Consider the following 21,620-nt stretch of genomic DNA (forward strand, 5'->3'; position numbering starts at 1 on the left):
TGTCCCTTCAACCTCTTTCCAGAAACCTGTACTTTTATATTAATGTATTGCATGGCCTGCCAGTGCAATACTATTAATTATGCTTTTGTGTGGTTTGCCAACACGATCCTAAAATCATTCCTACATGCCATGCCATGCCATGCCTCCCCACCCCCAACACACACACTCACACCCCCCACCCCCCAACACACACACTCACACTGCCCTGGAACAAAGCTGGGGGCATTGTAAATGATAGCTGAGATACCCAAACCGTGCAATATCCAATGTGCTTGTTCCATTAGTGCAAGGATTTCTGCTTCCACAGTGGAACTTTAGAAATCTGCTCTCGGGGGTTAGGGGAACCTCTGGAACAGATTTAGAGGATACACAGTGTAGGAAGGAGAGAAGTTCCTTTGTGGAAGCAGAAACTTTTATAACAAGGGGACAGCACAACAACCATTTATATAAAGTATCCCATCACAGTCCACATACTGTTATCCATTGTGGCGCCCAAATTATTCATCTTGCTTAGCTTATATGTGTTTAACACTGTAACACTAGTATGTTGTTTCAGTAAAAATTGATTCACATTCATGATATTCAATGAATTGCTCAAGTTCTCATGCAGTGAAGAGAGCTGAATCTCAGGCTTCTGAATCTGTGCTAATTAGCCAAATTGAATCCATAAGATGTTGTTTGTCTATACTACGAAGCAATTTTTTTGCATGGTAGAGGAGAGGCAGGTGGTTATAACTGTGTGTAAGAGTAGTGACAGGAGAAAGACTGGAGCAGGCTTTGGAGTGAGGGGTTCAGAATTTTGGCTGTGCTGTGCTCCATAAGGGGCACTTCCCTTTGCCCATAAGGGGAGCTTCCCTTCTAAAATGAGTGTGTCCTGTGATGACAAAATCTCAACAGGCTCCCTCTCTAGAATGCCAACAACAGTCTTCTTCTATCTAAATGGGTTCCAACCCGTTTAGTTGTTGTGAAGTCTATCTTGCCGAGATTGAGGTGAAAACAAGCTCAGCACACAGCTATTTTAAGAAGCATGTCAGAATCCTGAATTGTTTTCCAAATGTTCTCAAAACACCATCAGTATGGTTTGCAAAAGAAAAAGAAAAAAAGATTCAAAGACGTAAATCCACAAGATAAAGACTTTTGCCAAACCGCCATTAATTAGTCTGTGGTCCTTGATGACTGCTCCTGAAGAGTTTGTTTTAGAATTGCCGACGTCAAAACTGTTCCATGGCAAGGCTGCCCAGTGTACTTTGAAGTAATTATGATGGTGTCCTTCACACTGTTGACGTGACTCCTTTTCCTTGGCAACTGATTGAATATATTATAACTTTGGGGGAGATTATATGATGCCGTTTTCTGAAAGAAGTCTCTGGGACACATCTTGGATTCCAAAGCCAGAAGGAAGGTACATTCTGTGTCAACAGTTAACTTCAGGGGAAATTGTAATGTTTGAGGTAGATTGAAGCAGAATTACTGCAACAAAGTTAAAAGTGGAAAACAGATGCCATAAGCTACAGACTAACACAGGGATAAACACATTGTAGGTCCAGGCACAATCAAGCCATGGGCAGTGGGAGCAAGGCATGCTGAAATTGCAATAAACACAGGACACCCACTTGGGATTTTAATAGGTCAAAACCTTTTTGATTACAGATGTCAGAAGACATGGTATTGAACTACCCCAGTGCATGATACTGTGGCCACAGACCCACACTTTCATGTGTGACACACCTGAAAATGAGACTACCCTAAAAAGCTTGGTCTCATATTTTAACCTGAAGATGGTGCCCAGAACTTTCTTTATGCCTTTGAGGAGATCATACGTAATTGGCATCCTGGCATCTGGGGCTAGATGGGGATGCGTAGACCAGCTCTCCAGTAGCCTGCGCACGTCAAAGTAATCGCAGGAGTTGGGGAAGCAGAGGAATTTACTAAAGAAGGTGATTGCTGAGCTGCAGGCCAGGACATGGTATTGGCAGCTCACCCCCTTTCCTTAAGAGACATGAGGTACTGCAGAGAATTCTCCTCCCATGCATGAAGGGAGTATGGGCTCACCCCAGCCCGAGACCTAAAGGCTTCAAAACGCTAACCCGGAAGTAGTTGGGTTAAGAACTTTGCCCCAGGATGAGAACAGAAATCGTGCGTTGACAGCGCAGCGGCAGCAGGAGGCCCTGTTAGCTAAAGTGGTACCTCAGGTTAAGAACGGTTTCAGGTTAAGAACGGACCTCCGGAACAAATTAAGTTCGTAACCAGAGGTACCCCTGTACCCCCAGCATCAAAGTGTGCTTTTGAGTGCCCACAGGAAAGGGCTCTGGCCCCCCAGGTGTCAGAGCTCAAGAGCGATCTTCCTGCAATTGAGACAGCATCTACTATGCTGCTATCAAACCCTGAAACAAAACTGGCTGAAAAGGAGTGTTAACCAGCGACACTGGAGCACAGATGCCCTCAAGCACAGGACCCAATTGGACTGGGTCAACTGCTTGGCAAGAACCCTCACCACCACTTGACGGATTCACTGGCCTGGGGTGATTTATTGTTTTGTTGCTGACCTATACCTGACTCCAGGCCTGACAGTGGTTGAAAGATAACTCTGGCAGGATGGAAGTGTCCCCACCCCATCCCAGCCACACCCTGGCTGGAAGACCACCCCACACCACTGTAGCCATGCCAGACCACAACTGCCACTCCCCTCCATCAGTGTGATGCAGCAGCAGCAGCAAATAGAAAAAAGCAAAAAGCTAACACTATTCTAGGCTGCATCAACAGAAGTATAGCATCCAGATCAAGGGATGTAATAGTCCCACTCTATTCTGCCTTGATCAGACCACACCTAGAATACTGTGTCTAGTTCTGTGCGCCACAATTGAAGGATGTTGAAAAGCTGGAACGTGTGCAGAGGAGGGTGACCAAGATGGTCAATGATCTGGAAACCATGCCTTATGAGGAGTCGGTAAAGGAACTGGGTATATTTAGCCTGGAAAAGAGGAGACTGAGAGGAGATATGATAGCCATCTTCAAATATGTGTCCTGCTGTTGAGGAAAGGACACAAACCAGTGACTTCAAGTTACAAGAAAGGTGATTTCAACTAAGAATCAGGAAAAACTTTCTGGCAGTAAGAGCTGTTTGACAGTGGAATGGACTCTCTTGAGAGGTTGGGCACTCTCCTTCCTTGGAGGTTTTTAAGCAGACGTTGGATGGCCATCTGTCATGGATGCTTCAGTTGAGATTCCTGTATTTGTAGGGGGTTGAACTAGATGGACTTTGGGGGTCCCTTCCAACCCTTCTATGATTCCAGCTGGTGATAAGCAACCATACTTTTTTACTCTTTTTGGCAAGGTTATCTGAAAAACAATAAAAGCATCTCAAAAAGGAAGAATTCTGCATTGTGTTAAAAACAAAAAAATCCCTGAAAATAGAAAATTGGAACATCACATAGAAGACTAGAACACACCATCATACATACATAAGATCTTTCAAAAAATGAGATTCCCTCTCCTGGTCTACAGTGGTCCCACTCTGCCATGTTGGGACTTGTTCTGCCATGTGGAGATCCAGCCTTTGCTGGACTGTGGTGAGAGTGAATTAATTCAGGTCATCCAACTAAGCCTGAAGTGCAGTTTAGCAATTAGCTTATGATGATGGTCCTGAACACAGCAGTTGAAATGCAGGCCAGATGTGTTCCTGTGAGAGAGTGCCTTGTCTCCCCACCCCTCACAGTGCTTCAGAACAAGAACTAGGTCAATATCCATTGCTATTCAACACAAGTAAGAAAAGGCATTCAGCTTGTAATTGTCTTTGCAAGTAAGATTGCCAACAGTTCCACAGCAAAGTGCAATAGGATCAAAAATTAAATACGAAAAGAGAATACACTAAAAAAGCTTTTATATAACATTTATCCCAAGGCTAAGTGGCAATTTTTGTATACCAAAGTGAACAATGGAAACCAACATTCAATAGAAGTTACTGAAAACGGAACAAAATGTTTTTCAGCCCAGAAAGAAGCTAGACTCCATTCAAAATAGGAAGTAGGAAGTACAAAACCTGGGAGGACAAACGTGGGAGGAAGCAATTTATCCCGTAAGATCTTTTTTAGTTAGTTTAGTCCAATGAGCAGACAACTGGCAGTCCTGGGCTCAAGTCCCAACTTTTTCATGTATTCATGTGTGCATACTGTAACCACATGAAATATGGTGTTGGGCAACTCCCTCTTGAACAAAAGCTGAGCTTTTGCCCTGTAAAGCATGAAATGCAATTGTCTGATCCACCAGGGAAAATATCAGCATGGCTTCCATACCCATTTTTGCTTTATGAACCAGGCACATAGCTTGGACATTTCCATTGCAGGGTGTTGATGGAGTTTCATAGAATATCATAGAATTGGAAAAGGGCCACCAACACAGTCATGAGGGAGGCTCAGGGGCATAGGAAGGGAGGGGTGATGGGGGCGCTCTGCCCCGGGCAGCGCAATCCCGAGGGCGCCATGGCGGCTGCCCCCCATCCGTGCTGGGCACCCTGCCCTCGCAGGCAGTGGTCCCCGCCCCCAGAACATGGTCCCCGCCCCTAAGGCTGGCGCACCATGCCCCCAGAACGCGTGCCAGCCACGCCCCCGCCTGCTCTCTGCCCCCGGTGCCGGAGCATGAAGCTCCGCCACTGGGGAGGCTATCCTTCCCTGCTTTCAGAACCAATAGAAGCCATATCTTAACATGAAGAGCAGGTTTCATACTTCTAGGCTAGACATTGGAGATACTGTGCTCTGATAGTTTTGATCCTGCCTGGTGTGTTTATTTCAGAAAGTGGAACTGGGGGGCTCCTGTTCCATCTCATGAAATTTATGGGGAAAAGCAAATTTTCTGCTTAGTGTCAGTCAAAGGGATGGAATTGTAGACACAGAAGTAGATATAGATAGATGATAGATAGATAGATAGATGATAGATAGATAGATAGATGATAGATAGATGATAGATAGATAGATGATAGATAGATGATAGGTAGATAGGTACAATGTGCTAGTTTTGATGGCCTAAATTCACATTCACCAGAAATTCAGTTTCTCATTACCCTATTCTAAAGGCAGATCGCCATATTTGTTGGTGTTTTTCAAAAAATAAAATAAAATTGGACTTTCAATTGCAATGAGAACAGAGAATATATGGTTAACGCGTGTTGCTGATGATGCCAAGGTTGCAGGTTTGATCCTCACGTGGGACAGCTGCGTATTCCTGCATTGCCGGGGGTTGGGCTTGATGATCCTCAAGGTCCCTTCCAGCTCCACAATTCTATGATAAGGTCAACATCACCCTCCTCCTGTAACAAAACATGGGAGCCCGAGCATTAGCACTGTGTACAAGGAACTCTTACATCAAGGAGAGGCAAAATTAAGTACAAATACAAGAATATGAGCAGGATCTTGATAGAAGACCAGGAGAAGATTGAAGCCAAATTGCCCTGGCAGTTTCCGACACATGTTCTTATCTGTGTGATTCAGAGGTGTGCACTGTGCCGGATTTACGTACAGTGGTACCTCGACTTATGAATGACTCGACTTACAAATGTTTTGAGTTACGAACAGAGTTCCGTCCGCCATTTTGGATGCGGTTTAGATAGGAATTTTTCGACTTATGATTTTTTAAATAAAAAATTCCCCATTGGCTTCAACTTATGAATTTTTCGACTTACGAAGGTCCGTTCGGAACGGATTAAATTCGTAAGTTGAGGTACCACTGTTTAAGCTAAACAAGCTATAGCTTAGGGCCCCACTCTCTTGGGGGCCCTCAAAAAAATTAAAGGAAAAAAACCTGGATATACATTTCCAAAATATAAGATAAAAAACAAATAAAATGAGACCTACATACAGCAACAGTGTTTTGTGTTGTGTAGGCTCCTATGATGTAAGTCATGGGCCCCGCCTGCTAGCCTGCTCCCTAAAATATCACTATCATTATTAATATACTTCTTAATTGTATGTTCTTATTGAGGGTCACTACAATGGACCCTCGGGTTACGTTACCTTCGGGTAACGTAACTTTTGGGTTGTGAACATGGCAAACCCGGAAGTGTATACTTCTGGGTTTCGCCACGTGCACATGTGCAGAAGCGCTCTATCACACCGCGCGCATACACAGAGGCGGCACCTCTAGATGCAGACTTTGGGGGGTATGTACGGACCCCTGGAATGAATTAAGTTCATATTCAGAGGGTCCACTGTATTAATATACTTCTTCTTCATTGTATTTCAGTTCAAAATTACTTTCATAACTACATATTTTGTTATGTGCAAATGGCTTTAGATACCTGTTAGGTCCATAAATTACCATATAGCATATATTCAACACAAAAAAACAGCGACAATTTGTTGTTGACAAAGGACAGCTGGACATATAAAGGGTCCCATTATTGAGGCTTAGGGCCTCATCAAACCTAAATCCGGCCCTGGGTATGCAAAATTAAATCCCACCATATCACACTAAAAGACTGTGGCTGCTCTTTACTCTGCAGCAACGTAAGTTGTGACAAGCCTTCAAATCTAGATGGGACTGTTCACTTTTCTAGTATTTGCAATCTGCAAGAGTATCTACACATTTTATAGGAGAAAATGTTTTCTGTAGATTTCACATGGACATTCAGCATCTAAGAATGCCAGTTTTGTTAATTATTCTTTACTGAGTCTCCTGACTAATTACACAGAATGGAACCAGTTTCATTGGTCCCACAGAATGATGAGACTAGTGTTAACATCCTGACATCATTTTTATTTATTGTGAATACTGATGAAATACGATTGACTTCAGAATAAACAAAATTTGCTGGCACCATGGTAGAAAAACAGCACATCCCGAGTTCCAGACACAATGGTCTCTCTTTTTAGATCACATGTGATTTTAGGTGCCTTTGCATGGCTACCAAAGAAAACAGTGTAGTAAAAACAACAACACAAAAAACACAACTCTAATGACATCTGACAAGTTGTTAGCCTAGTTGCTTTGGATAATCACTCAACTAAACAAATATGCATTATGAAGCTGCACAGACATAGGATTTCTTATTAGTGGGGAAATTTCCTTCCATATTTTCTGTTATGAGATGTCTTTGACGTCAGTTTTAGCTATAAAGAGATTTTGGTGCTTTTTTAAAAGGCATTGCTTTGAATAAACATGTGCAAAAACAATTAGAAGCTACTGCGGCAGTTATGGTACTTTAGCTACACACACACACACACACACACACACACTCAGAGAGAGTGAGAGAAATGATTTCTTTTAGTGGCTGTTATTTGTCTGTCTTTTTTTTCAGATTCGCCAGGGGCACAATATAATACAAAGCCCCCCAGGTTTTCCAATTACCAATCACCATATGACATCAGGTATGGGCGAGTAAAAATGAAGCTCAGTCAGGCCAAAAGGAGCATTTGAAGTACCAGTAATTTGGTCAGGGGGACTTCACAAGCTTCCGAAGAACCTGTGATCAGCTGCTGGTTGGGACTTGAAAGCAGAGCACAAGGCTTGCAAAGAGCCCGGCACTGCGCTTTGAAGCCTTGCTGATTAGGTGATAGTGAGCACTTCAGAGCACCACATCACCTGATGTTACTGGGACATCAGTTGCTTGGCAAGTGGTCATGCCCCCCACAGTTGGGCCCATGTAGGGATAGGGGAGATACGGATCTGGTCCACCACTCAGATCCAGTTCCTCACCTCTTGATCTACCAGGAAGTGAGCACCAATTGCAGCAGTTGAAAAGGCAGCATGCTTTAAAAGTGCCAGTGATTACAAAAACAAAACAAAACAACTTTCAGCTGAGCTATATCTTTACTTGCACCATCTTCTCAAGATGATTGGGGGGGGGCAACCTGTTTCTGATTTGCTCTTTGATCTCTAATTGAAGTTCCAAGCCATTCTGTATTAAATGAAGCTCTGTGTTTCCATTCACATTATAGGGAGTTTTAAGCTTAAAAACAGCTATATTTTCCCCCCTGTTGGCAGAAGCAGATAAAATTTGCAGGCATATGGCTTCATCCGGAGTAGATTAAATCTGCCACATTGCAGGTCCAGGAGCTTTTGTGGGGTAAGTAAAAAACAACAACAACACTTTCCTCTGCATTGCATATTGACAATATCTTTATTAGGCCAGCTAACACTTTCCTGTTCCTATTAGTTTCATATTTTCAGGGTGAGGGGGTAGGGGTTTATCTCTTGCTCTTTCTTCCCTTAAAATAATTTGGAAGTGGCCAAGTGTTGTGTGTATTTTTTCTGGAACATCTTTGAAAAACATTTGCAGCTCCAGCCCAGATTTCAGTCCTTGCTGTGCCAGGAGGGGACATAAACCAATAGGCATTACAAAATGAAGCTGTGATTACCCTGTTTCTCATATTTTAAGACATACCCATAAAATAAGCCATAGCAGGATTTTAAGCATTCAAGGAATATAAGCCATACCCCGAAAATAAGACATAGTGATAGGCGCAGCAGCAATGCCGGCCGCGGCAGGAGGAAAAAAATAATACATCCCTTGAAAATAAGCCATAGTGTGTTTTTTGAGGAAAAAATAAATATAAGACGTGTCTTATAATATGAGAAACACGGTAATACAGCCAGCAGAGTACCGGGACATTTATTTTTTCAAGCAGAACAGCAAACAATTTTTTTTAAAAAAGGTTGAGTAAGGCTTTTAACTTTTTTTTTAACTTCACTGCTCTGGTTGAACAAAATCATCCCAAGCTTTTCAGTGCCCCGCAAGCAGCATTTAGACAGCCTCACTTCATACAAAGCCCAGGGGCTTAGAACAGAGTAACACAGAGACATAGGGGAGAGAAGGATGTTTATTCGGCTTTACGCCCATCATAAAACACAACAAAATAAATCAAATAAAACAGCGGACTCGTTCAAGCCACAATAATATAACACAATTCACAGCTCACAAGGACAAATATTAACAATTAAAAAGAAAAGTTTAAGAATATGATTAAAAATTTAGGCACTACGCTAAAATCAATATCTGATGTCATTATAGAAAATTCTTATAACTATAAATTATCTGCTAACATTCCATTCCGTCTCTTGTACGAGAGGACAGCTGTTAGGAATTTAGCAACCTGTAGAGTAATATAAGGATCCACATCTTGAAGAACCCAGGCAAGCTGTAGGTCAACTGGTCTGTCAGCCATAGGCTGGATTATGGAATTTAGTATACTAGCACGAGCCGAACTGTACATAAGGCAGATAAACATAACATGATGTAGAGATTCAGATGTTTTAATTTCACAAGCACACATTGAAGAGACTTGGCCCTTAGTAAATCTATGTCTCAGCACGTTTGTTGGAAAAACATTAAACCTTTAATGAAGGCATATCGGTGAGACGCGGCCGTAAGGGATGTTAAATAGGACAGAGCACGGTAGATAGGGGTTATGCCGAAATTTAATGGCGAGCATACTCCACCACCAGCTAAGAAATTTTGGTATAGCTCCGCATCATCCAGCCTTTGATTTATACACCTTTTTGCCGCATTTAGATCCAGTTTGAGCAATTCAGTGGGCGAGATCTCATAGGACAGCAATTTGGCATGGATTTTTCCTGACCACAAATTTGCGAAGTCATCCCGCCACATGCATTGAATGAGATAGTGGTTCGGGAGTTTATGCCATAGGGATATCCAATAAATCAAAACTCGCCTCCATAAAACTAACTCCACTGAGGGGATCTTCATTTCTAAGCGAATAGCCGCATAGGGGAAAAAACAACCTGAGATAATAGTGAACAGAAAACTGGGGAGTTCGGAAAAAACAGTGACAGAGCAGCACAAGGCTTTGTGGAGCTCTTGAACTTTTGCAGGATGCTTTGCTGACATCATGGTTTGACTCTGAAGGGATAAAAACCAACCTGATTTGCCTTATATTTTTTTGCCCCAGCACAGAGCAGCTACACACCCCTTGCATTTACAATCACTTCCAGTCTGAAGCACATTGGCTGCAGAAGCAGCCTAATCAATCTCTTGTAGAACAGCTTTGGTTTCACATACAAGAGGTCCCAGAATCAGATTAAAAGGTAAAGGGACCCCTGACCATTAGGTCCAGTCGTGACCGACTCTGGGGTTGCGGCGCTCATCTCGCTTTATTGGCTGAGGGAGCCGGCATACAACTTCCAGGTCATTTGGCCAGCATGGCAAAGCCGCTTCTGGCAAACCAGAGCAGCACACGGAAACACTGTTTACCTTCCCGCCGGAGCAGTACTTATTTATCTACTTGCACTTTGACGTGCTTTCGAACTGCTAGTTTGGCAGGAGCTGGGACCAAGCAAAGGGCAAAAAGGAATGTTCACTTTTGTTTTGCTTGATTGGAGAAGTTGGGTTGTTTTGCCTTGTTTACATCTCCACAGCTTTAACTCCCAGCAACTATAACTGTGACCTCCTAGTTTTCTTACATCACTACCTTTGGGACAATTGCACATTGCTTTTGGTAAGTTGGGTTTATCTCACAAAACAACAGAGCACACTACTGTTTTCTTGTTGCTATAGACTTCTGAAAGGAGGGGTGCACATGTAAGAGAACATAGAGAGAGCCCCCCCCCCGAAAAAGTGTCCTCGTGTGTTGAAACTGATATTATAATAACTGGCTTTCTCCAGAAAGTTATGGAGCCCCTCACACTAAATAGCATAGTCTCTCCAACCCCACCCCACCTCTCTCACTGCAAAGGAAGAATCCAAAGGAAGAATGCATTTTCCATGGGTAATAATACAGAAAGCTTTAGCAACCATTCTAGCTTATTCACCAGCAGCAATTAGCACAACAAAGAAATGGTTGGTGACTTGCCAGCAGCAAAACAATATGCTCAGGGAAAAGAAAAGAACCTCACCACCAAAAAATAAAATAGAATAGAATCTTAATCAAGAAGGGAAGCAGGAAGTTCTCCAGTTTCAAATACACTTCAAAACCAGTTGCATGTCAAAAGGCAATGTCACTGCCACAAAGTCCTGCCACACAGGATAGATAGACCCTTGGCCTGTTAGGCTAGTCACGAGGGTAACCAGGTACATTATCGTTATGGCAATTAGATCAGAGATGCTAAATGCAGGTGTCTCTTTTTAGACCCAAAATGTTTTTAACTGAGCCAGAGCCAAGGTGCCTCAGAAGACACTTATCTGTGAAAAAGATCTGATCCGCACCAGCACCACTCTTTGGATTCTGGAGATTCAGGTTGATAATTTTCAAAATCTTTTACTCATCCTCATTGTTTTTCAGGTCAGGGCAGAGTGGTGTCACAGGTGTTAATCATGTTTTCCAGAAAGATAGAAAAGTGGTTTTCATATGAGACTTCCCATTGTGTGTGAGATTATGCATCAATTATCTTGAAAGGCCTTCCTCTTATGACAGCAACACACCTCATGACAAGTCATTTCTAAATGATTTTCAGTCATGTGATTAATTTCCTGGATTCCGACAATCATTTTTTTCAGCACAACCCTATGCATCTATACTCAGAAGTAAGTGTTCAATGGGACTTACTTCAAGGTAACTGGGCATAGGATTGCAACCTTGAAAGTGTGGTTCTGTACCTGTCAACTCAAAAATTAACACTGCAGAGTTTAATGACACCTTCTCTCAGGTAAGTGTGCATAGGAATGCAGTTTTAATCTTGCAGTCATTGTGGGATACCCTCACTGGTGGGCACGGAGATTTACAATATTTGGGACTCAGTTAGAAACAAAAGAAAAAGTGTTTTATATGCGTTTTATATGTGACACCAGATAGTGCTGTGGAGTTCGGTTTTGGCAAACTCGATTTCTCATTATAAAGGTTACAATGCATTTTTCTGAAGTGCTCTTTTGATGTGTCTAGATGCACCATTCCATACTGCTTTGGTTTGCAAGCCGTGTTTAGGCATTCAGAAGTGGGAAAGTCCTGGAGTCATCTTTACATCTTTCACTGTACAAGTGGGAGCTCAACCTACCAGCACATTCTGACACGCAGCCTTCACACCTTCAAAATATGCCGTGTTTCTATGAAAATAAGCCATACCCTGAAAATAAGCCATAGTGATAGGCATACTTAATATAAAAAAAGAAGACATCCCCTGAAAATAAGCCACCGTGTTTTTTTTTGAGGAAAAATAAATATAAGACAGTGTCTTATTTTTGGAGAAACACGGTACACATCCTGAATGCCTGAAAAGGGTTTTATTCTTTGTGACAAGTATCAGATCTCATAGTCCAAAAAGTGGGCTGCACCAGTCAACGAGCAAAAATGAATGGCAAACAACATACCCTCTTGCATTTATCCGATGAAAATAGGGACATCCTCAGGAAAAGCAGGACATTCTGGGATCAAATCAGAAACCGGGACACCTTCTGTAAATCTGGGACTGTCAGCATCAACTCTGTGTGTGGGCAAAATAATAAGATACCCTATTTTTCGCTCCATAAGACGCACTTTTTTTCCTCCTAAAAAGTAAGAGGGCTTGTCTGTGTGTCTTATGGAGTGAATGCATGGTCCCGGGAGCCAGATTGCCCAGGGGCAAAAAGCAGATTGTGCTTTTTTTTTTAAGGAAGAACTAAAGGCTAACAAGAGGGAAACAGGGAGTTGAAAGGAACCCGCTCAGCAGCTGATTGCAAGAGATGGGGAGGGAGATAAGGGGTGCTAGCTCCCTTCCAGGCCCCGCCCCCTTGCCCAGGCCTCCATTGTCGAATGTTCTGCAGAGAGAGGCTGCAGCGACATGTGACTGGCTGATTAGATTATCTGTTTGGAAACTGTAGAAATAGCTCCCTTTCCTTTCCTAAAGAAAATGCAGAACTGTGAGTTGAACCCCACAAAACAGGGTTTTTTTTTCCTTTGCAAGGTAAGCTCAGCAACTTTGAGCTGATCCTCAAAAAATGGAGCTTTCCCCCTTTGCAAAAAAGCTGCACAACTGTGAGCTGATCCCCCCCAAACGGGGCTTTTCCCATTTGCAAAAGAAGCTGCAAGAAGCTGCACAACTTTGAGCTGATCCCAAAAAAACAGGGCTTTCCCCCATTCCTCCTCTAAAAATTAGGTGCATCTTTTGGTCAGGTGCGTCTTATGGAGTGAAAAATATGGTAATCAGGCTCGTTTTGGCGTCTTTTTCTCACCCCAAATGGAAACACGCCTCCCAGTGTCAGCTAAGAGCTACCCAGGGTAGACCCATTGAAATTAATGGACATGTCAGTCATGTTTATTAATTGTAATAGGTCTGCTCTGAGTAGGACTCAGAACCCATAATTTCCAAATCATAGTATGGCCCATTCATGTATATTGGCTTAAGTTTAACACAGTAGGAGAAATAAGGACACCGCTTCCATTTATCCATGTCTAAATGGCATGGATAAATAAATGACCAACTGAAAGAATTATAAGGGGAATTTTACTCCCTGGATTTGAGAAAGAATAAATGGAAAAGTTACCCAGTAACAAGGATTTAAAAGGAAATATATAATTCTGTCACTTATTAATCTAAATGTTATTTAATAACATTACAATGAAAAAGACAACTCATTGATGGGTGTGGTGACTGGGGCTGCCTTAGAGGTAATGGATGTGAATAACTCCCAAAGTCATTGTAATCCTCATTTCAACAAAAGCGTCATTCTACGCAAGCCTTAAACCATATCTATGACTCATTTTTTGAAAGCTGAATATCCACTGTGTTAGTAACTGATTTACCCTGAAATGCACCCAAGTAGTGAGCACTGAGCAAGGCTTTTCTCCAGAATTTGTCTTTGAGCTGGATGTTAAACAGACCAAAGAGATGCAGGGGGAGCAGGGGGGGGGAGCAATCTTGAACCTGCAGTTTATAACAGTTCCAAAGTGGAATGGCTTAGCATGCAATCCTGTGCACATTTATTTTAAAAAGGATCCAGGGTTTTTTGAAAGCAGCAGTGCTGAAGTCATCTGCTGGAAGACCAGAGTAATTGATGGATCCTGCTCGCTCTGACAAACAAATATGGTAATACTGAGGCTTCCATGACAATTTAGCACTGAGGAGGTCAGAGAACTGGGGGGGGGAGAGATGTTTGGAAGCATCTTTTCCTGGATGTGGGTTCCTACTGCACACTAGCATTTTAAATGGAAGACTGGCAAGATTATTGCATTTCTAATTAAAAATGAAACACTGCATTTTAGTGGCCGGATCTTTAATTTAAACTCGAAGGTTTTTCAAATTAAACCCATGCAGTCAGAAGCAAGTACCACTCAACTCAATAAAGCTTACTGCCAGGAAACTGTTCAAACAAAGAATTTCAGTCATGGCACATGGCAAACCAGGGATATGAACTCAGGTTTCCCCAGCTCAAGTCTAACATGTTTGCCACTACATCATCCTTTGCCATCTGCCCAGCTCACTATTCCACAGCTGTCCACAGATGCCAATTAACTGGGCATTGTGCTTTGTAATGCTGCTCTTTGGACTCACTTGGAAGTGTGGCTATGGGGACACTTCCGTCTCCAATTACACTATGGCTTAAATCTGTTACAACCTGCAATTCAGCGGGCTTTTACATCATGTCAGACTCTCCACCACAGAGAGCCAGTGTGGTGTAGTGGTTAAGAGTGGTAGACTCCTAATCTGGGGAACCGGGTTCGTGTCTCCGCTCCTCCACACGCAGCTCTTGGGTGACCTTGGGCTAGTCACACTTCTTTGAAGTCTCTCAGCCCCACTCACCTCACAGAGTGTTTGTTGTGGGTGAGGAAGGGAAAGGAGAATGTTAGCTGCTTGGAGACTCCTTCGGGTAGTGATAAAGCGGGATATCAAATCCAAACTCTTCTTCTTCTTCTTCTTCTTCTTCTCCCTCACACACATTTTGCTTCCACCAACCAAATGCGGACATGGAAAGGACACAAGATGTTGGGCAAGAGACTGGCAAATAGAGCTCTGCCCACTTCTCCATCCATGGTGTAAACACCTGGAGAAAAATGCCTGCTTGGAGCTTCTGTCTCACTGTTCCAAAAACTGCTAACCTACTGTTTCTTCACATAAACACACAAACACATTAGGGAACAGTCTCTCTCTGTGTGTCCTCCTTCAGATATCAAGAGAACTTATTCTAATGTACGCAATTGTATCACTGGGGAAACACCAGCCAAACATCAAGGGGCTATTACAAGCAATTTCCTGGCAAACAAGCCAACAAGCAGCCCATATATTTTCAAATTTCAAGTTTATCGCTACCAGTAAGCAATTTAATTTAGCTTTAAAGAAGTCTTCCTCTCATGGATCTGAGAAAAAAAGTAAGTCGGGGTAAAGGGTTCGATGTATTGGGAGCCCCCAAGAGCTGCTGAAAATGGCTTTTGCCTTTTCCTCCTCCATCAAAATGCATGCTAATGCTCTATGTTGTGATGTCATGACTCATGACATCGTGCATTTCCCTGCTTCTGCCAGCCAGCAGCAGCAAACATTGATGCAGAGCAGATATGAAGGAATGTGCACCCTGTTGTCTCGGGGCAACTTGACGTATGGTGTGTGTGGCAATGAGTCCTGCGATGTTGTGCCATTGTGGGAGGGAAGGAATCCTGTGTGGAGGCAGGTTCCTGCATGTTATGAAGAAGACACTTGCTGGTGCAACCATGAGGCATTCTAATTCCAACAAGGAGGGCCAGGCAGGGCGGCCCATGTGCTATGACAATGGGTAAGCCATCCCTATTCTTGATGGAAGGGGAAATCTCAGAGGGTTTGGAAGTGGGGCCGAGGTGCAGAGACTAGGCTTTGTTCTCCCTGTCTCTCCTGGTCTGAGGTCATAGCTGTCATCTTTTGGGGCAATGTCTCTTCTCTCCTTTATCCTATTATATAGGGTAATATGAGAATTCAAGAAAGGGATGCTATTTTTGGTCACAATCTCCCTATCTCCTGCAAAATCTCTTGTTCTGCCTCAGTTTAGTGGAAAGAGAGCAGGACGATAAGTAGAACAAAGAAGCCACTTTGCACAAGGTATCTGTCTGATTGCAGATGCAGATCAAACCACAATCATTGCATATTTATAGGAATATAATACAGAAAATGTGTAGCAGCAGACTAAAGAAAATTAGCAGATAAGAACATACTTCTCAGATGAGTCCACGGGTTGTTGTTTTTTTTTTACAGCTGCATTGTTCCTTGTGATGAGGAATAATTTGGCAGTGAAGTGGGAGCTTAATTGAAGGATATTTTTACCTGTTCTATATATATTTGTATGAGCCAGAAGGAAAAGACTGGTGGACGAGAACAAAACAGAGAACATTAAATGAAATGTTCTCTTGTATCAGTGTCTTCAGAAATAGGCAATTTCCGAGAATGCATCTATTACAACTGCAGATTACTTTGTAAAAATAGCCCCCAGACCCACAGATAACATCTAACAAAAATACTCTCAGATGGCCCTGCAAGACACTCCATTCTTTGCAAAATGCCATTTGGTGCGAAATGGAAAACTTGTGCACATGCCACCACACTTTCTAAATTACAGCATACAGTATTGCCAAAGCTATATCTACTTTCCAGGTTGGTTTAAACTGGAATTCTTGCAAGTAGGGTTGGAGCAGGAATCCGCTGGTGGGGGGAGCATTTGTGTGTGTGACCTTTTAATGTAAAGAACTGCAGAGATGTGTATTTGGAATATTTAAGTACCAAGGTGAGAATCGGTAGCTCCTTCTTGTGCTTGGCTGAAAACTTACGAGCACTAATTCTTCCAGGTCTGATTTCAATTTAGAGATGCGTCAGTGGCCTAAGGCTGCAATTACAGCCCATCCGTGGGTTATTGTTCTGAGGGAGAGAGGCAAGGCACGGCGAGTCGTATCAGGGCCGGGATTTCTTTACTCCTTGCCCAGCAATTTCAGCTGCAGCCACAGCTGTGCTTTTCGAAAAGCAAATCTGCCACTGCCATGGTGGGAGGGAGGAGAGGGTGCCCACCATTCCAATTTCATGCCTCGCTGGTTAGACATGGCAGGAATAAATGAGCAGAGGCATTACCTTTCCTCCTGGCCTCTCCAGTAGCCAGTAACTTGAGTCAATCTGTGAAATTCAGCTCCCACCTCAGCCCTTGGGATGGCTGCCTCTAAGGATTCCAAGGTCTAAGACCCAAAAAGAATCTGGTAGTAGAACCTCACTAAGCACTTCAATTATGGGAATCAGCAATAGGTACAGGAGCACCTCAGATTGGCAGGTGGCAGTATACCATAGCTGCCAAGTCTCCCGTTTCCCCCGGGAAATCCCCGTTTTTCCAGCTGTTCCTAGCTGAAAAAACGGATTTTTTTTGTTTTTCCCCGGTTTATTCTGGCGCGGCGGCCATTGTGGAACTGGGCAGAGCATGCTCAGAAGCGACATTTGATGCTGCTCTGCCCAGTTCCAAAATGGCTGCAGTGCGACTTCTGGCACGACGGCCATTTTGGAACTGGGCAAAGCAGCATCAAAAGTCACTTCTGAGCATGCTCCGCCCAGTTCCAAAATGGCGGCAGCGCTACTTCCGGTCTGCTATTTCCGGCCGGTCCCTTATTTCTCTGACAGCAACTTGGCAGGTATGCAGTATACCCCTTTGTACAGCTGCTGGTCGTTTGAAAGGCACTTGCATAGCAGCGAGTCCTGATTCACTGCAGCCCTTGTCCTTCACAATGCATAACCAAACATTTAGAAGGAAAAAAGCTTATCTTTTCAGTGGCTGACAGCATCAAAATTCAAAACATGAAGCATTTTCTGATCTTTGGTATTTGAGCAATTAAGGGTATTTCCCAAACTCAGCAGCTAACAATAAATAAATAGACACAAAACATGCTGAGGTGAAAATGTCGATCCTTGATATGATAGCCATGTTCAAATATATAAAAGGATGTCATATGGAAGAGAGTGAAAGGTTGCTTTCTGCTGCTCCAGAGAAGCAGACACGGAGCAATGGATTCAAGCTACAAGAAAGAAGATTCCACCTAAACATTAGGAAGAACTTCCTGACAGTAAGAGCTCTTCGGCAGTGGAATTCGCTACCAAGGAGTGTGGTGGAGTCTCCTTTGGAGGTCTTTAAGCAGAGGCTTTACAGGCATATGTCAAGAATGCTTTGATGGTGTTTCCTGCTTGGCAGGGGGTTGGACTGGATGGCCCTTGTGGTCTCTTCCAACTCTATGATTCTATGATTCTATGATATCAGCATCATACTGGAGCATTACATAACAAATGACATATTGCCGCGCACAGTTCAGTGGAAGAAACATCAGTATCAGTTCAGGGTCTGAAACCAACAGGTTTCAGAGCATAATGAGATCCCTGTTGGATCTTGCCCAAAGGTTCATCTAGACTGGTTATGGTTGGCAGTCTAGATAAAAATAGCAGCATTAAATAGACCTTTAAAAAGGGAGTGTGACTAACATAACAATGTAGTGGGTGTCTGAGCTAATCATCGTGATCCCAATATCTCTTTCTGGTCAGTCACTGCCAATTCAGACACAGTGGTTGTATATATGAAGTCAAGAGTTTTGCCACGGTGTGAATCACTGTACAAAGTGAAAATCACTCCTTTAAATTCATCACCTCATTTGTAAATAGCAAACTGTGGGTAACCTTTGGGGATATTTCAGAGGATACTAATAATCCATTAAGCCTGGTTTATTTTTTATTTTTTTTAAAGACAATTTATTTAATTTTCCAATTAAACACATTAAACAAAAACAAAACATTCAACCACACACACAACAACACATAATAAACACAAAATTTCCTCTTTTTAGCATCTAATCAATTATTACAATTTACTTTGCTCTTCCGAGCTTTGACTTCCCTCCTTCCCCCCATTCGGTTTTCTTATCCACTCCTATCTCGCAGTTCCTGTATTCCTTCTACTTAAAGTCAATTCGTAGGATTTATTTCAGTCCTGCAAGTGTCTTTAAACTTCTACAGTTCTCCTCCATATAGTCCACAAATTTACTCCAGTCCTTTTGGAACCTTGATTCTCCCTGGTTTCGGATCCTGCTAGTCAGTCTTGCTAATTCCTCATAGTCCATCATTTTCGTCTGCCACTCTTCAATCGTCGGTAACTCCTGAGTTTTCCATTTTGGGGCTAACAAAGTCCTAGCCGCGGTTGTCGCATTAAGCCTGATTTAAATGGAGCAGGTTAATAGTCATGGGGTTGCTCCTGGATCAAGTTTTAAATGTTTCTGCAATAGGTAGTGGTGGCAGAGCTCTCCTTGGCAGCACCATTTTTTACCCTGAATGCCCTGAATGTCGCATCATTCTGGGGGATTCTAGGAGAAAACAGATCAGCCACAAAAAAAAGACCACTGCTGCGACTATCTGTGGCAGTGGAGCTAAAATGACCTAAAAACCACAAAACAACATACTACCACCACCAGAAGCAGCTACAAGGCACAGGCAGTTGAATAATTCCATGCTACCTTAAATCCCCCCCCCCCCCGGAAAAATTATCACATGAAAATTTTCAGCTCAGAACCATGTGCAACAAACCTTTAGGGTAGCCATGTGTCATACTTTACAGAGGACATTCCTCTGTTTGAATGATTTGTCGATTTGAAGGCATCTCCTACTGAAAGAGCGCCGTCCAGTCCATGTGCCCTTTAAAGATGAAGAACCATAAGAAGGGAGAGGAGAGGGCTTGTACTTGGCGAGGAGACAGCAGTGAGGAGGCACCCAGCTCACCTGCTCACAGCACCCTCCCTCTTCAAATTTACATTGTTACACATACAATATAAATAAGTGCATGCAGATTTTATGCAAGCCTGCATCCTTTTGACTTTTATTTGATTGCTGGACTTGATTTGCCACTTTACTGTCCTTTCACCTATTGCTGAAAGAGCCTTCTTCTGGATCACCCCAAAGACTGATGTATCCTTCCTACCACGGCCAAACGTTGCCTAGAGGATGCCCCAAACTGGTACCCGAGTGCCACAGCCCTCTCCTGCCTGTTCTTTGCAAGCTATGCATATTCAGAGGTATGACTAGCAGCCACAGACAACCTTATCCTCTGTGAATTAGTCCAAACTACTGTTAAAACACTAAGAAGCCAGTGATTCAAAGGGACTGGATCTATGAGCCAAGAGCTTGTCCCCAGGGGCATCTGTGACAGACCTGCTTTCATTCGCTTTGAATTGGGAGGAAGAGGCGCCTGCTTGCCAAAGCCCTGCTCCTCCCACCCCTTGCAAAATGAGTGCAATGCTCCTCAGGGCCAGATAAAACTCCGTTGGAGGCTGCATCTGGTCTAATAGTTGCCCATCTCTAAAGCAGGGAACCTTAAGAGTTTTGAACTTTCAACTTCTGTACACACCAGTGAGTAATTCAACTTACCGCTTGCAGCTTCGTAAGAGCAAAGCCAACAGACGAACCTTTCATAACTATGTTCAGATTGTAGGCTTATTGCTCTGAAAGCCTTATGCTCAGTGCAACTTCATTGAAAGGAAAGGTGATGGTATCATCATCATCATCATCAAAAGTGATTTTGTTTTTGTAAAATTCCATGCTCTGACCAAGCAGAAGTGTATTGGAGTACGCCCCAGGCACAGGGATAGGCCAGCAGATTCATAAAAGGCATGGGTGTGTTGGCCAATGACTAATTTGGCTTTACTGATCCATGGCAATTTCTAGGCCAACTGTGCGGAAAGACTGGTCTCTCCAATGCTGTCATGCAGTAGCTTCGCTGAAGACACATCTAGAGTCCTAGGTTACAAATGCCCCCAACCCATTTGGGTTGCGACAGTCACTTCACTACATGCTTCACCACACACCTGCTGCTGACGTGTGGAAACATGGTGGCCAGGCATGGTTAATCGGACAGGCAGGGCAGCGTCAGGGATTGATGTGGTTGGTAACAACGGAAGCCTCTCCTCCCTAGCCAAGAGCCCCCTTGTCCCCGTTCCATGTTCACTTGCTCAAGCTTTCTCGCTGGCTCATAGGGGGTAAGCAAGTGGGTGATGGTGGCGAGAGCAAAGAGGAACAGCTGCCACCACCTTCTGGCTTGCTCACTCACCTGTCAGCTTTCTTCCCAGCAACAATGGTCATGCGAAGAAGCAGCAAGAGCTGCTGGCAACAAAGTCTGTGGGCAAAGCATCAGCCTGGGCAAATGACAGCTCAACCTCCTACACCTGTGCTATGCCAAGGCTGATTTCTGTAAATACATAGACTCTGCAGAGTCTATGCAGAGGAATGATTAGTACAAAAAAAAGTCCATGCAGAGAATAGTCTTGGGGTGGCTGAGCCATGCTGTTGTCGCAATCAATGAGGCAACGCCACCCTAGGCGTAAGGAAATAGTGGCTCTCTGAGCTTCTGGATATTTGCAGGAACCTGCTGTACAATGGCTCAATTGTTCATACTTACTCATTAGTGTTTGAATTTTAACTAGTGCTGTGAGAGTTTAAAGGTGACCTAACAATAAGTTGAAAATCAATGAAGAATCCTCTAGCAACTTTGCTTAAAGACCTTACAGCATACACATTTCTAGTATATTCAAGTTACAGAGAGTGTCAGTAACATGACCTTAGTCCTCAATGACGTGGTAAACCTCTGCCTGGACTGTAGCTTTTAAGACTTCCGGTGTGGGCTAGGTTCAGTGGATGTTCTTTCACCTATATGCATTTAGCTAGTAAGGCAGAGCTAGAATTGAACCCTTCTGCATGACATGTTATTTTTCTGTGTGGATAGATTTGTTTTTATTTTTATA

At 43.2% G+C, this 21,620-nt stretch overlaps 1 long non-coding RNA gene across 1 annotated transcript in view; it reads right to left on the bottom strand.

The window, feature by feature from the left end:
- Positions 1-3,873: 3,873 nt before the first annotated feature.
- Positions 3,874-21,620, bottom strand: part of LOC148687260 (uncharacterized) — a 53,621-nt gene continuing 35,874 nt past the window's right edge. The window contains exon 3 of the long non-coding RNA XR_015946936.1: positions 3,874-5,302. This is a non-coding gene — a long non-coding RNA (uncharacterized LOC148687260). The remainder of the gene's footprint in view (positions 5,303-21,620) is intronic.

Source organism: Zootoca vivipara, chromosome Z1, assembly GCF_965207765.1.
Source record: "Zootoca vivipara chromosome Z1, rZooViv2.hap1.1, whole genome shotgun sequence".
In the NCBI taxonomy this organism is placed as follows: Eukaryota; Metazoa; Chordata; class Lepidosauria; order Squamata; family Lacertidae; genus Zootoca; species Zootoca vivipara.